Genomic DNA, 15,036 nt, shown 5'->3' with positions numbered 1-15,036 from the left:
CAGTTTCCTCTATGTGGGGAAAAAGAAAAATGATAGAGTCCCAAAAGTGTAACTTCTCATTTTAATTCCCTTGGGAATTTTGGTTCTTATTATACAGTAAAAGTGGCAGAACAGAGTTACCCCAAATTTGGCATGAAGGTAGAACTTTACACAAGGATTGTGTTTTTCCTTTTTTGGTCTAAATCTTTTCAGCAATTTTCGAGGAATTAGCATTTAAATGGGTGCTCGGATTGGGCATGAAAAAGATAACTTTTAATGTTATCCGCATTGGAAATTTATGGAGGACCCACATTGGTAGGACCATGGAGCTCCACGGCTCCAAAATTGAAAAAATACTCAAATCTCCAAGAGCTTTTTTCCCCCGTCAGTCATTTTGCTACCACAGATCGGAAAACAGATCAATCACACTGGGGGAATCCGACTGCCTGACCGCAACATTGGGAAAAGGTGCAGTGGCTGCTATCAATGAGTACTCGCATCCTAAAACTAAAAAAGGAAGGAAATATAAGGGGCAGGTTGAACACCCTCTGACACCCTTGGCCCAAAGGGGGTCCCCCTACCAGTTTATTTTTTTAAGGGATTTTTGCAGCTTGATTTGTAGATTCTGTGGTTGGAGCCACAGAACCCAGCAATTCCCAGATTCTGCAGAATGACTGCGAAACCAAGGCTTTAGGTCAAGCTTCATAGGCCACAGGTGGGCCTGGTGCTGGATTCACAGCTCTGGTTCAGGAAATGTAACTCCAGCATGGATCCATGAAGCTTGCCCTGGGCTCATGGAATCAGGCTGAGAACCTTATGTTTGGTACAGTGGGTCCAGTTGTGAATTTGCAGAACCATTAAATAATTTAGAAAAAAATAGAAGGGTCTGTATGTAGACTAGGCCATGAGGCTAACCACCACAGCACACAACTGAAGGCCTTGTGTGTCAGCGGTTGACTCCTGGCCAAATTTAGGGCTCCTGTTGCCAGCCCTGGTTGTGCAGCAGATCTTGACTACCCATGAAGAGATCCATGCAGGCCCGGTTGAGTGCCTGAGGAGTGTTGGAGGCAGGACTTAGCTGGAGGCCAGGCCATGCCGCGCACTATGTTGCTCATGGCCAAAGGTCATGGGCCATGTGTTTGGCTGCTTACAGAGGGACGGCGAGGGCCTGTGGCCAATGCCGGCTGTGCGCAGCCAAAAGCCTTGTGCTGTGGGTGTTGGTCATTCCTGTAAGGTTGGCCATGCACTGCAGTCAGCCACCTGCAGCTAACAGCTGAAGAGAGATTGTCCAGAAAGGGTTAGGCGCACGGTCGGGCTGGAGACCCGGAAGACAAGGACTGCAGCCAATCCCTGCTGTGCATGTGTAACGTAGTTGAGGCGGGTACACGTACCCCTCGGGAATGGTGGAGTCCGTGCCCTGTTGACCCTACCTCATCTCCTTCTTTCCAGACCGACCGGTGGAAAGACGATCCGTTCGGCCAGGAAGACGAGGACGAACACAGCGGCCCCTTTAATTGGGCGTTCGTCACAGAAGAGGAGGAACAGCCCCCTGGAAACGTCAGAGTAGCCGGATTGGCCAAAAGCAAGGAAGTGATGTACGCAGGGGGTGTGATCACCCCGGAGGAGCGGAAGGCGGAAGCAACTGCGGAGCCGAGCGGAGAAAGCGGAGGAGACGAAGAGGTACACGACCCGAAGGAACATCGCGGAGAAGAAGCAGAGGCGGAGAGAGAAGGAGAGCCAGGAGGCCAACGACCCCGTGCACCGCCGTGCCACACTCCCGAGGGAGGAGTGTGGCTGTCACAGGTACGGCGGCGTTGGGCAGCCTGGGTGGGGAGCCAGAGTGCTCACGTGTAACATAGTGTAAAAACCCCCGGTTCGTACATTTCCTTTTGTTTTGTTCCTTGCCTCCATTACCCTTTCCAACCCTGTACCGCACCTCCTACCCGACCCCCTTGTTCACCGTGCACTTAAAACTAAGTGAGAGCACTGTTCACTGGGGTTACCCTCACGCTACCCGGTCCCTAAAGGTGCACTTATGGAAGAGGACTTGAACTAACGGCCTCCCTCTTTTTTGTCTCTTGTATGTGATGGAGACGGCGTGGATATAAAAGCTCTCTGAAAATAAAACCTTCTTTACCCATATCACCTGGTGTCAAGGTCGTCCCTTCTCCCACGCCCACACTGGTGTCAGAAGTGGGATCTGCCCCCTCAGAACCGACCATGGCGATGGACCAGGTAATACAGACTCTAATTGATGGGCAACAGAAGCCGGAATGGGTTATCGGGCAACAGATCAATACCGCTGATGCTGACCGGGAACTGTTTCGCACCACCATGACTCAGCAGATGGACAACATACAAAAGGTGGTACAGACCCCAAGCACCGCAACCCACTCGGACAGGAGACCGTTCGGACCGCACCCCTCTGGAGTGGCCCTCCAGAAATACGTGGCAGGGGAAGACCCCGATGCGTTTCTCCTTAACTTTGAACGGGCAGCAAGGGCATGTGGGTGGCCCGAGGATAAATGGCCCTTCTTTTTGGCCACGTTACTGACAGGAGAGGCCCAGACGGCCTATCAGGTGGCCAACCATTCCGGAACCTCTTCCTACTACGAGGTCAAAGAGGTGATAATGGACCATTTAGGGATGGATGCGGAGGCCTACAGGCTCCGATTCAGGAAAGAGAAGGGTGCTACGGGGGAGAATCCCAAAACTCTGTACCTGCGAATCAAGATGGCCGCAGAGAAATGGTTGAGACCTGGAAGTAGGAGTAAGGAGGATGTCATGACCAGCATAATTCTCGAACAGTTCATGGAAGCCTTACCCTATGGCACTCAAAGGTGGTTAAGACAGCATCCAGGTCTGACGGCAGCTCAGGCCATCGAGATGGCGTCAAACTATTCCAGGGCCGCCCCCCGTACGTTTCCCTGGGATACGGACAGAAGTGGCAAGACCAGTGCCCCTCCGTCGAAAACAGACAGAAAGAAGACGATCCCCGAGCCACCCAAACCAAGACCTTACCGAATGGAAGCACCCACAACGAAGGGGCCCCAATGCTTTGAATGTGGGGACTGGGGTCACATAGCAGGTTGTGCCCCCACCGAAGACCTTCCGAAGAACCTATGGAGGTCGGCTACATCCCCAAAGCCGTGATGTACACCGCCGAGATGGGTCCATCGTTCTATGTAAGGGTCCTAGTAAACCGGAAACCAGTGAAAGCCCTGTTAGACTCGGGATGTAGGCAATCCGTCATCCAGGGGAGTTTGTTGCACCCTACCCAGATAGGACATGATGGTACCGTACACATCCGGTGTGTGCATGGGGACGTAAAGCACTACCCGCTGACCCGCATAACCCTTCAACCCCTGGGTAGGGAGCCTTGCTCAGTAAAGGTGGGAGTGGTGGAGACCTTACCCGAGGAGTTGATCATAGGAGTTGACAACCCCGACTTCCTATCCATGTTCAAAAGGGAACTGAGAGACCACCCTGCTGGGGCATACCTGTCAATAGAACCCTGGGCTCTGGATAGGGGTTTCAAGTTCGCACAGGCCAACGACTCATCCCTCATGAACGCGTGGGAGGCGGCGCACATAACCCAGACCACCCCTCCAACAAGGTACCCCAGGTTTAGAATAGAAAGAGATCTATTGTATAGGGAAGGGAAGGCAGGGGACCCAAGCCAACTAGTGGTACCAAAAGAATGCAGGGAACAGATACTATTCTACGCCCACACGCACTTAACGGCCGGGCTTAGCGGTACTGAGAAAACGACTCAGAACATTTTGCGGCTCTTTTATTGGCCAGGCATTTATAAGGAAGCAGAGGAATACTGCAGACAGTGCGAGGTGTGCCAAAAGAAAAACCTAACCCGACCTCCGGCCGTGCCCTTGCAACCGCTACCTATAATAGGCAACCAATGGGAGAGGGTGGGTATGGATCTCATCGGTCCGCTGCCCCGCACCTCACGAGGACATACATACGCCTTGGTGGTGGTTGACTATAACACCCGGTTCCCGGAAGCCTTCGCCCTCAGCGCACGCACTACAAAAATCGTGGCTGACAAATTAGTGGAGCTGTTCTTACGGGTGGGGTTTCCGCGGGAGATCCTAACGGATCAGGGGACCCCATTCGTATCTCGGATGATGCAGGAGGTATGTAAGTTGCTGGACCTCCGCCACATCCGGACATCCGCCTATCATCCCCAAACGGATGGCCTCGTAGAGAGGTATAACCGGACGCTGAAAACTACCCTAAAAAAATTGTTGAGTGCCGAGACGAAGGATTGGGACCGAGTGTTACCCCTGGCCCTCTATGTAGTAAGAGCCCAAGTACAGAGCAGTTTGGGATTTTCCCCGTTTGAGCTCCTGTATGGCCGCCAACCTAGGTCTCTGCTGGAGATCACCAGAGAAGCCTGGGAGGGAGAGGAGGCCGCCGAACAGAGAACCCTACTGGAATATACCCAACAGTTAAGATCCCGCCTGGGTAAGCTGCGCGACTTGGCTTATTCCAACTTAGACAAATCACAAAACAACCAAAGACGGCAGTACGATAAAGGCAAAAAGTGGAGAACACTTGAGAAAGGGGATTGGGCACTGGTGCTCCTACCCTCTTCCTCCCAAAAGTTCAGGAGCGAGTGGAAGAGACCCTACAAGGTCGTAGAGACCATAGGGCGGACGACATACAGATTACAACTGTCCCCGTCTAGGAGACAGACCTTCCACATCAATCTCCTCAAAAAATGGATAGGACAACCCCCCAGATCAGCCAATATAGCCCTTCCATCCAGTAGCACACGGTCAACCTTGGAACACCTTCCGGTGAACACGGAGTTGACCGAGAAAGAAAGACAGGAACTGTTAAACGCTCTATGTCCTTTTTCCCCGTTGTTTTCAGATACCCCGGGATGCACCGATATGGCGGTGCATCAAATTAACACTAAAGAAGGACAGATAGTTAAACAGAGGGCCTACCGCATTCCCACAGCAAAAAGGGCCGATGTCAGGAAGGAGGTACAAGACATGCTCAGGCTTGGAGTAATCAGGCCCTCAAAAAGCAACTGGGCGTCCCCTATAGTTATGGTTCCAAAACCCGATGGGTCGACCCGTTTCTGTATGGACTTCCGGGCATTGAACTCCATCTCTTCATTTGACGCATTTCCCATACCAAGGGTGGATGAGTTGATAGAACGAATAGGGGAGGCACGTTTCATCACTACCTTCGACCTGACCAAAGGGTATTGGCAGGTGCCCCTAAGAGAGGAGGACCGACACAAAACGGCCTTCGCAACGGAAGATGGGCTTTTTGAATTTAACGTACTCCCTTTTGGGCTCCATGGAGCCCCTGCCACTTTCCAGCGATTGATGAACTCGGTGTTGGCTCCCCATTCCAAATACAGCTCGGTATACCTGGATGATATAGTCGTCTTTAGCACAACATGGGAGGAACACTTGGGTCACATAACCAGGGTCCTTGAAGCTCTTCAAGCATCAGGACTACTTGTCAACGCAAGGAAATCAAGAGCAGCGTTTCCCAAAGTAAAGTATCTGGGGTTTATGCTGGGGGAAGGCGTTATAGCCCCACAGGAGGAGAAGATCAGAGCCATTACCAGGACACCATTCCCCTCAACCAAGAGTGAACTAAGGGCTTTCTTGGGCCTTATTGGATATTATAGACGATTCATTAAGAATTTCGCTGCCCTCTCTACTCCCCTAACAGAATGCTAGAAAGCCATGCACAGGAGGGGGCTAGATGCCTGGAGAGGGTTGAGAGCAAATCCTTGCAGGAGGCCAGACCTTGTGGCCAAACCCTTTCTGCTGAAGGCCTTGTCCACAGCTGGGATTGGCCACCCGCAGAGATTTGAAGCTGTGTACAGTGGAAGGCATGCATAGAGGGTGTTGGCCATCCACAGAAGGTTGGATGCAGGGAACTGCCCAATATGTTACATCATCGAAAAGCTCCAAGATGTACTGATTCCCTGAAATCCCCAGGTCAGAGGCTATGCCCAATGGGGTAGGAAATACATTATAGAAGTGGGGTGTAGTATATCATCTAAAAAATGTTTTAAAATGACAAAACCCCAGTTACTGCAGCAAAACGGTTATGGTTTAGACTTTGCCTGCACACTGTCTGTCACAAGTGTCTTAATTGGGCTCACTCTTTGGGTCAACCGAAAAAAAAACAATTGAATCCATACATACAGCTACACAAGTTGAGGAGCACAAAGTTTAGAAAGTCTAAAGAAATGTTTTGGAATTCTCAAAATGTATATATTATTCATAACGAAACATGCGACAGCAAAACCACTACTTAAAGTGCAATAACCAGATTTTTCACAGTCAGCTTGAAGACGATGGAAAAACAATCTGAATGTGAAAAATCTGGTTATTGCACTTTAAGTAGTGGGTTTGCTGTTGCATGTTTCGTTATGAATAATATATACATTATGGGAGTTCGAAAAATGTCTTTAGACTTTCTAAACTTTGTGCTGCTCAAATTGTGTATTCCCAGTTAAATTAAGGTTAGGATTAGCTATATCAATATCACCTTAATGTAAGTTTTTTTAAATCTCTGAAGTTCACTTAAAAAACGCAGTTAAAGTAAAGCTATTTGCTACAAAAGAAAAACTAAAATCCACTGAAATGTGCCAGTTATAGCTAATATCACAATCTATAACTCACTCAACAGCCATGCAGCCGACAACTTGCACTCCAACTACAAAGCGTATGACCACACAATATTTACACCAAGTAACAATACCCAAAAGCATGACGTCATTAAATAATATATACACAAAACAATAACAAAATATTACATTCATAGTTGTCTCTTCCATTTTGCTCATGGCAATGTGATAAATGATCTCTTCTGCAATATTATTTATGATAAATGTGATTTAAGAAATTTATGATTGCACCTGACTCATTAAGGGTGAAGTCGTGAGCATTGCGTTTCAAGTGCTTGCTTGCTCTCCTATCTGTAGGCAATCCCTGTAGTCACTTGGCAGGGAGCTTGGTCTGTGTCAATATCTTATACTAAGCACCCCGCCATGCAGTGCCTGTGGGCGCTGGGCCAAGCTCATGATAATCAATCGCCATGCCTTTTGCCCGGGAGATATCTGCGTCTACAGCAGCACATCTCCAGAAAACATGCAATTGTCTAGTCTGCTCCCAAGTAGCTTCAAACTCCATGCCTGACTTCATCATGGCTGTCCCAGATCCAGATGCTAGAGTGATGTTAGAGTTTTGCAAAGGGTAGTGCTTAAGTTTAAGGTTAATGTTCGGGTTAGGCTCCTGGACTGTGGAGAATGGGGTTAGGATTAGGTTAATTGTAGGGTGCGGATGCTGAACGGATCGGACTCACCTATTGGACAGCTTCAGCTGCACCCCTGCAGGGCTCTGCGGGGCCGGGGGAGACCGCCCTGGCGCCTCTGTCTGCTGCCTTAAATCCCCGAGCCCTGCCTGCTCCCGTCAGAGCTTGGCAGCGCTCTTGCCTGTTCCTGGAGGTTTGGACCATACACGTGGCAGGGAAGCTCGGTCCCTCCCCGCACCGCTCCCCCCTGACAGTCCGTCAAGACTTGGTTCCTGGCAATGGTTCGCCCCTGGGGGTCCGGCACCTCTTCCTTATGCACCCCGTTAACCCGCAGGGCACTGAGAACTCCGTAGGCGTTACACGGCGAGGAAGTACGGATGTCAAAGTGGCAGCTGCTGCGAACACGCCACAGTGAGACGAACTGTAGAGAGAGGCGTTTAAGCATCACGGAACAGCTCAAACGAGAAAACGAATGCACAGTAAAAATGCTTAGTTCACTGTATACGCCTCTTACATACCGTCTAAACGGTGTCAGTTTGTATCCCTTCCATCACTAGCAGAAAAGTCACTGACTCAGCTGAAATCGGGAATGCATAATCATGATGCCACTGATAAGGTACATTGTCATCTCGTGGTTGAGGTACTTTTCTTCAGGATGTCGATAGTCCTGCTTGGGGTGTGGGGATTCCATGCAGATCTGCACTGGAAGTATTTTTACTTGGGAGGAGTCAGTAGAATGACATTTCACCTCACGCCCAAACTTGGCACCTGACCTCACAACAGCTGAGCTGAGGTTGTTACCTCACATCCCAAGAGCACCAGCTGTCTCTCACCCAACTCCATTTGCAGGGGCGGCTCTAGGCTCATGTCAGCCCTGGGCAGTGCACGTAGGTAGGGGGCCTCGGAAGAGGGGGTCCGGGCGGGGCGGAGCCCCCCTGAGCTCAGGAAGGGGGTCAGGGTGTTTCGAAGTGGAACAGAGCCAGAGGCCCCCAAATCCCTGCCACTGGGGCCGCCACACAAATATGTAAATTGTAAATTGATACTTGTATAGCGCACTACTCATCCGCAAGGGTCTCAAAGCGCTTGTACGAATACCGCTGTGGAACCCATCCTGGCTTTCCCTGTGAGGTGCCCACTCCTGGGCACCCCCAAGGTGGAGGCCAGTCATCCTCATGAGGGGACTGTTGTGGAGATTAAGCAAGCTATTGCCCAGAGTTGCAGAGTGGGACTTCATGATTGGAATAGGCACCGAGGCAAGAATTATCAGGTCCGTGGAATTTTTGAGCCCAAGACCCGCCGAGGCGGGGACTTGAACCCTGGTCCCGGGCTAGACCTCTGCATCAGGGTCTGCCGCTCTAACCATTGAGCCACACTTCTCCACAGAGGAGAAGTATCCATCCTCAGAGGATTATTATATTAAGGATATATATTGGTTTGGCGGCCCTGTGCAGGTGCACAGCTTGCACATGCCTAAGACCGACCCTGCCATTGAGGGCATATATTCAGTCATGTCATATCTTCTCAAACCGTCATGGGAAGTGAGCGCCACAGACTGCGTCTCGCACTGCGAGAGGAGCTACTCTGACAACTCGAAGGGAGTATTCAGCCAGCTCAGCTCACCCTCACTAAGAGGTCATTTACAGCCAACCTCTACCTGGCCTAAGCTAAGGCTATAGGACGCCTCTGAGGCAGTGCGTTCAGTCCTCACCAGTGGCGTAACGCAAGCCACTCCAATCTATCCTGTGCAGGGGGTCCCCAATCATTCAGGGGATGCCCAACCCTTCAAGAGCCCTCCATCCTGGCCAAGGCCAATGAATATCAGTGAGATATGGGGGACCACTCATCACATTCTGTAAGAGGGCCCCATCAGCATTAAGCTACTGGTCATCATTGAGCACATGTCTGGAGAATTGACCAGCTGCATTTTCTAAGCTGCCTCTGAGGTAACGGGTTGGGGTCGCCTCTCCTAACACCCTCTGAATGGGTCACTATCCCTAACCATTTCTCTGCAGCCCTCTCAGGGTACGTGTTGAGCGATCTTCACTCACACACTTTCATAGGGTGTGCCGCTCTGCTATCCCTCCACACTCACTGAAGTAATGTGTTTCAGTGTCTCTCCCTAGCTTCTCTGTACCTACAGGTTCAAACGTCTCTGAGGGACTGTTCTGGGACATCTCAGTCCAGGCCTTCTGATACTTGCCATTTCCTCTTCATACACTTTTTGTTCTGAACCAGATTTAAGACTTGGTGTCTCCTTCTGATACAGATTCTGAACCTGGACTTTGACTTTCCATATCCTCTTCAAGCATTCTGTGCTTCCGTGACTCAGACCTTCTCTTGCTCACGATCCAGGGGTGAGACTTGCACTCTCCTCTTCAGACACTTTCTGATTAAGGCCTGAGACTTGCCATGTCCTCTTCATACAATTAAAACTTGAGGTCTCCTTTTCTTACACTTTTTGAACCTTGACTTAGTTGTGTCATATCCTCTTCAAGCACTCTGCGATCCAGGATTGATACTCACCATCCCTCAGTCATGATCGAGGGGTGAGACTTGCAGTCTCCTCTTCACACACTTTCTATTCTAAGGTTGAGATTACCATGCCCTCCTTATGCACACTATGATCTTGGACAGTGGCGTGCCATCTCCTCACACACTTTCAAGTCCATGAAAGAGACTCACTATCATCTCCTCATGCACCTTGTAATCCAGGTCTAGGTCTTGCCTTTTGCTCTCCTTATACTTTGTGATCATGGACTTGTACTTGCTGTCTCCTTTTAAAATATTTTTTGATCCAGGACTTAGACTTGCCATCTTTTCCTCTTGCATGAAGTTATCATGGACTGCGACTTGCTTTCGACTCTTCATACATATAGTGACCATGGACTTAGACTTGCCATTTCCTCCTCCTGCATAGAGTTATCATGGACTGAGACTTGCTTTCGACTCCTCATACATATAGTGACCATGGACTTAGACTTGCCAGGTCCTCTTCTTGCATAGAGTTATCACGGACTAAGACTTCCTTTCAACTCCTCACACATATAGTGACCATGGACTTAGACTTGCCAGCTCCTCCTCTTGCATAGAGTTATCATGGACTGCGACTTGCTTTCGACTCTTCATACATATAGTGACCATGGACTTAGACTTGCCATCTCCTCCTCTTGCATAGAGTTATCATGGACTGCGACTTGCTTTCGACTCTTCATACATATAGTGACCATGGACTTAGACTTGCTATCTCCTCCTCTTGCATAGAGTTATCATGGACTGAGACTTGCTTTCGACTCCTCATACATATAGTGACAATGGACTTAGACTTGCCAGCTCCTCCTCTTGCATAGAGTTATCACGGACTAAGACTTCCTTTCAACTCCTCATACATACAGTGGCCATGGACTTGAGTTGCCATCTCCTCCTCTTGTAAAGAGTTATGATGGACTAAGACTTCCTTTCAACTCCTCACACATATAGTGATCATGGACTGAAATTTGCCGTCTCCTCCAAGCTCCTCTTGCTGTCTTGGGTAATAACTGAGACAAGCCATCTTCTCCAGGCTTAACACTGTGTAAATTTAGGGCTGGGACAATATATCATGATCTCACGCCTCTTTAAACCCAGGATGAGCCGGGCTTTATCAACTAACTCCTCTTACACTGAACGAGTGAAGATCAGCCACCGTTCGATGCCCAATGTGGACTTGATATTTGTATCTTTATTTATTTATTAAACATTTGTAAGACAATAGAGCAGATCAGGGAGACATATGAGGTGCAGGTGGAAGAGAAGATGGGAGCAAATTGGGGGGCTGGGGCGACATTGAAGAGTCATAAAGGGAAAAAGTACTAACAACAGAGTTTCCATAGTCCTCTTTAGGACCACAGCTAAGAATCTTCATCTCATAAGCCGAGGGCTGAGATTTCCTCACAACTCGTGGAAATGGAGCTGATATTTTTCTCATTATACCCTGTGGGGACAAGCGTTAACATTCTGCTGCTCAGTTCTCAGTGATTTCGTGCTGAAATGGTGCTTTTTGCACTTTTGTGCATCTTGGATGAAATAATCCACATGACTTCAAAGGACCTTAGCTGTGATTATTTTCTTCACATGATCCAAAAAGTAAATACCCTCTTCAGACGTGCCTGCACCATGCATATGAGTCTCATTACGAGTTGACAGAAACTTGGTGGATGGGGAGGAGGTGGGGGCAGAATCTCCATTTCTGGCTGGTATCCCCGTTCCAAATTCCTGTTATTCTGAGTTTTCTCCCAAGAATGGTAATTAACTACAGGGCCCCAGAAATACAGAGTAATTTCCCATGCATTTTTTCTTTATTCCAGGAGAACAAAGCTGACATTTTCCACCTTCTCTGAGGATGTGGAATTGTTAGAGGTAGAAATGTAGGGTGTTACAAGATGGGGTGGAGGCATGGGCAGTCAGGGCTGGCTTCTGTTTGACCAAGGGGAGCATTATCTCCTCTGCCAATACTGCTGGAACCGGGATCAGCTGTGGCCTCCATCCCTGCCTCTGTAGCAGCAAACCATTATCAAAAATGGGGTGACCCAAAATGGTCCTGGACCTGGGTACAGTACGTTATCAAAAACAGTGGTCCTAGACCTGAATCCAATTCTAGAGTTGATCAAACTTACAATCATTAGTTACTTAGTATGAGCTTTCATTCACTTGCTCATGGTATCTAATCAAAACATTCATAAAAAGAATGCATCAACCCAATGTAACAAACTGGAGAATTAACACATTTTAAATCCTCCAAAGATGTATTCCTTTTGCAATTCAAAGGTAATTCATAACATTCACGTACAGAATAGAGGATGCTCAAGGGAACGTGCAAGGAGGTAGTGCTCGGGAATTGAGGCAAGTGAGTAAAAAAGGGGGGCAAAAATTAGTGACAGTATTTAAAAATAGAAAACACAATGCTGGTTCATTGATTCCAGACACTCTTGGCTTAGCCACATACAGTATTCACAACCTAGTGCATTGAATATTAATTTCCAGTTAATTATTGCACGTATGTACAATAGGTCTTTTTGTGGTCCAAGGGAGTACAAAAGGGGGGGTGTCGACGTTTCGACCCGACTTATTGCTTGTGGGTTAGTGGTAGCCTCAGCCTGCGGGTCTTCTTCAGGACGAAGGAGCAGCCTCAGTACCAGAAGGGTGTAAGACTCCCTAGTGTCGATCAAGGTGGTCAAGGTACTCAATATCCCAAACCGGGTATCTGGATCTGTGTTCCAGATGTGTCATATACCAAGAAGGTGGATTCAGAATCCCACTTCAGAAAAACCAATCCGAGTTAGGTCAATATAATGGTGTGCCGGTTCCATCATCTCAATAGAAGGGGTTCAGGGGATCAGTCTCATCCTGATTCAAAGAGGTAGCGTCTTCTTCTATGTAGCGGAGTGCCAGTGAGGTCACTACCCTGGTTCGTGGAGGTAGCGTCTTCCTCTATGTTGTAGAGTGCCGGTGAGGTCGCTGCGCTTCAAGTACGTCTGTGGCGGCACTTCCAATTCCGGGAACCAGTTCCTCTTCCTCTATGTTGTAGAGTGCCGGTGAGGTCACTGTGCTTCAAGTACGTCCATGGCGGCACTTCCAATTCCGGGAACCAGTAACCATGTTTAGATTAGATACCATGAGCAAGTGAATGAAAGCTCATACTAAGTAACTGATGATTGTAAGTTTGATCAACTCTAGAATTGGATTCAGGTCTGTAGCAGCAAAGGCAGGCCCTGAATTATCGGGTTTAAAGTTTGGAGACCAAGTAGCTCCAAGCCCAAAGCTACATTCAATTGCCAGTCGCATAATTCCTCCTGGAGTTGTTGCTTTGGGGGCAATTGCATCACTCATAATGAGGGTTTAAAATTGAGTCTCTGTATCATATCCTCAAAGTTCTAATTCCGAGCCTCTCAGCCCATCATCATGGAAGCACAACTAAGATTCTCCTCTTCATGATCTGACGGACGAGGGCAAAGAGTCTCCTCACACCTCATGACTGAGACATTCCTCCTCACACCCCGAGTGGACAGAGACTAGGTGCCTCCCACCCACCGACTGGCAGTTCTCCTTCACACAACGCCCACAGTTGTGCGCGCAACTCACAGGCTGTTCCTTCTTTCCCATCAATTATGCACACCAAGACCTTTTGTGGTGTTAGAACAGCTGCAATTTATTCACCTCATAAATTGGTACACACTTGTCATGATGGCATTGGTCATCAACATGCTAATTTCTGGGTTATCTTGGACTACAACGTGAGGCATTTTATAACAGGTTATATAGTGTACATCCTATACTTTATGGCATATTGATAACCATAACTTGCTCAATTCCTGCCATGCATCATCCATCGGGTCATGATGTTTCTTCGAGGTTGTCATAAATCAAGTTCCAACTGTAGCAACAGCTCTACTTCTGTCACTTACTTGGTAGAGCGGGTCGCGGCTTCGAGGCCTCAACTTGCTACTGAATGTCTGGCGTTCGTGGCCCCATGGCCATGCCTGAGCTGCAATTGCTGTGTCCGCCCCTGCGCTGACCATTTATTACTCTTTTGTCTGCCCTCAAGTGTCCCTGCTGTAGCATCCCAAAGACCACATTCGGGCATGCCCTTTTACGTCCTTATGTGAAGATATTTCTTGTTAAACCTCGTGACTCCCAACCACCTTGTCACACTGCGGCTGTGACACCCGCATTCTCTGGTGCGGGTGGGTGGGATAACTCGGTCGCCTTTTTGGCCATGTGGTGACCATGCCCCTCTTCCTTGATTGGGCCCTTCGAACTCAAACTCCTTGGTCACTCACTGGCTTTTTCCTTGACGCGCTCTGGAGCCCTGCTGCCGCCGTGCCCTCTGTCTGTTGCGCACGGGGGTTAGCTGTCCACCCTCTATGGTAGGCTGGGCCTCCCTGTCAGCGGTAAATCTCAGGGGAACATTCCCCTGGATAGGGCTCTTTATTTCAAACTCAGAGTGGGCACCTTACCTTTGGCCGATTTGGTGTCTTCAACCTCCCAGCCCTCAGCATTCTGCGCGGTGTGTTTGACACGGGTTGAGACGGTGGCACACTTCTTTTTTGAATGTCCTGACTACCGTGCCCCAAGGAAACGCTGGTTACTACCTCTATGCAGGCTCCTTGGCACAAGACAGCATCTGGTGGCCCTCCGCCTTTTATTGACCGATACATCCCCTCCCATTGTCTGTGCTGTCTCCAAATTTTTTAAATGGGCTTGGATGATCCGAGAAAAAAGGCTTTCCTTTTCAATTTAATCCTATTTTAACTATTTATTGTATTTTTTATCTGAATGTTTTATGAATTATAACTGAATATCATTATAAGCCTTGGAATTGTATTTTGTAATGTATCGCTTTTAAGATATTTACGTATCGAAATAAAGCTTTTACAAACGAAAAACATGCTTGACATGCTCAGCCTCCTACCTCAAAGGATCATGGATCAGATTCTCCTCACACTTGATGTCTTTAATTCTGTCTTTAGGAAGTCATTAAAAACCTGGGTCTTTAGCCTACCAGACACATTATGTAAAAGTCTAATCTGAAATGTTAGGTCCTCCCCCGATGAGTAGCTGATCCTTCTGCTGGCTTTCTCGCAGCGCCAAGATGCTACATGGAGTGATAGTCACGCTATATAAGAACCATTTTACATTACATTACATTACATTACATCATGGGGAAGTGATGTCACCCCCTGACACCTCATGGGACCAGAAATGGCATTTATT

This window comes from Lissotriton helveticus, chromosome 5_1 (assembly GCF_964261635.1).
Source record: "Lissotriton helveticus chromosome 5_1, aLisHel1.1, whole genome shotgun sequence".
Classification (NCBI taxonomy): domain Eukaryota; kingdom Metazoa; phylum Chordata; class Amphibia; order Caudata; family Salamandridae; genus Lissotriton; species Lissotriton helveticus.
Note: the sequence above shows the minus strand (reverse complement) of the source record.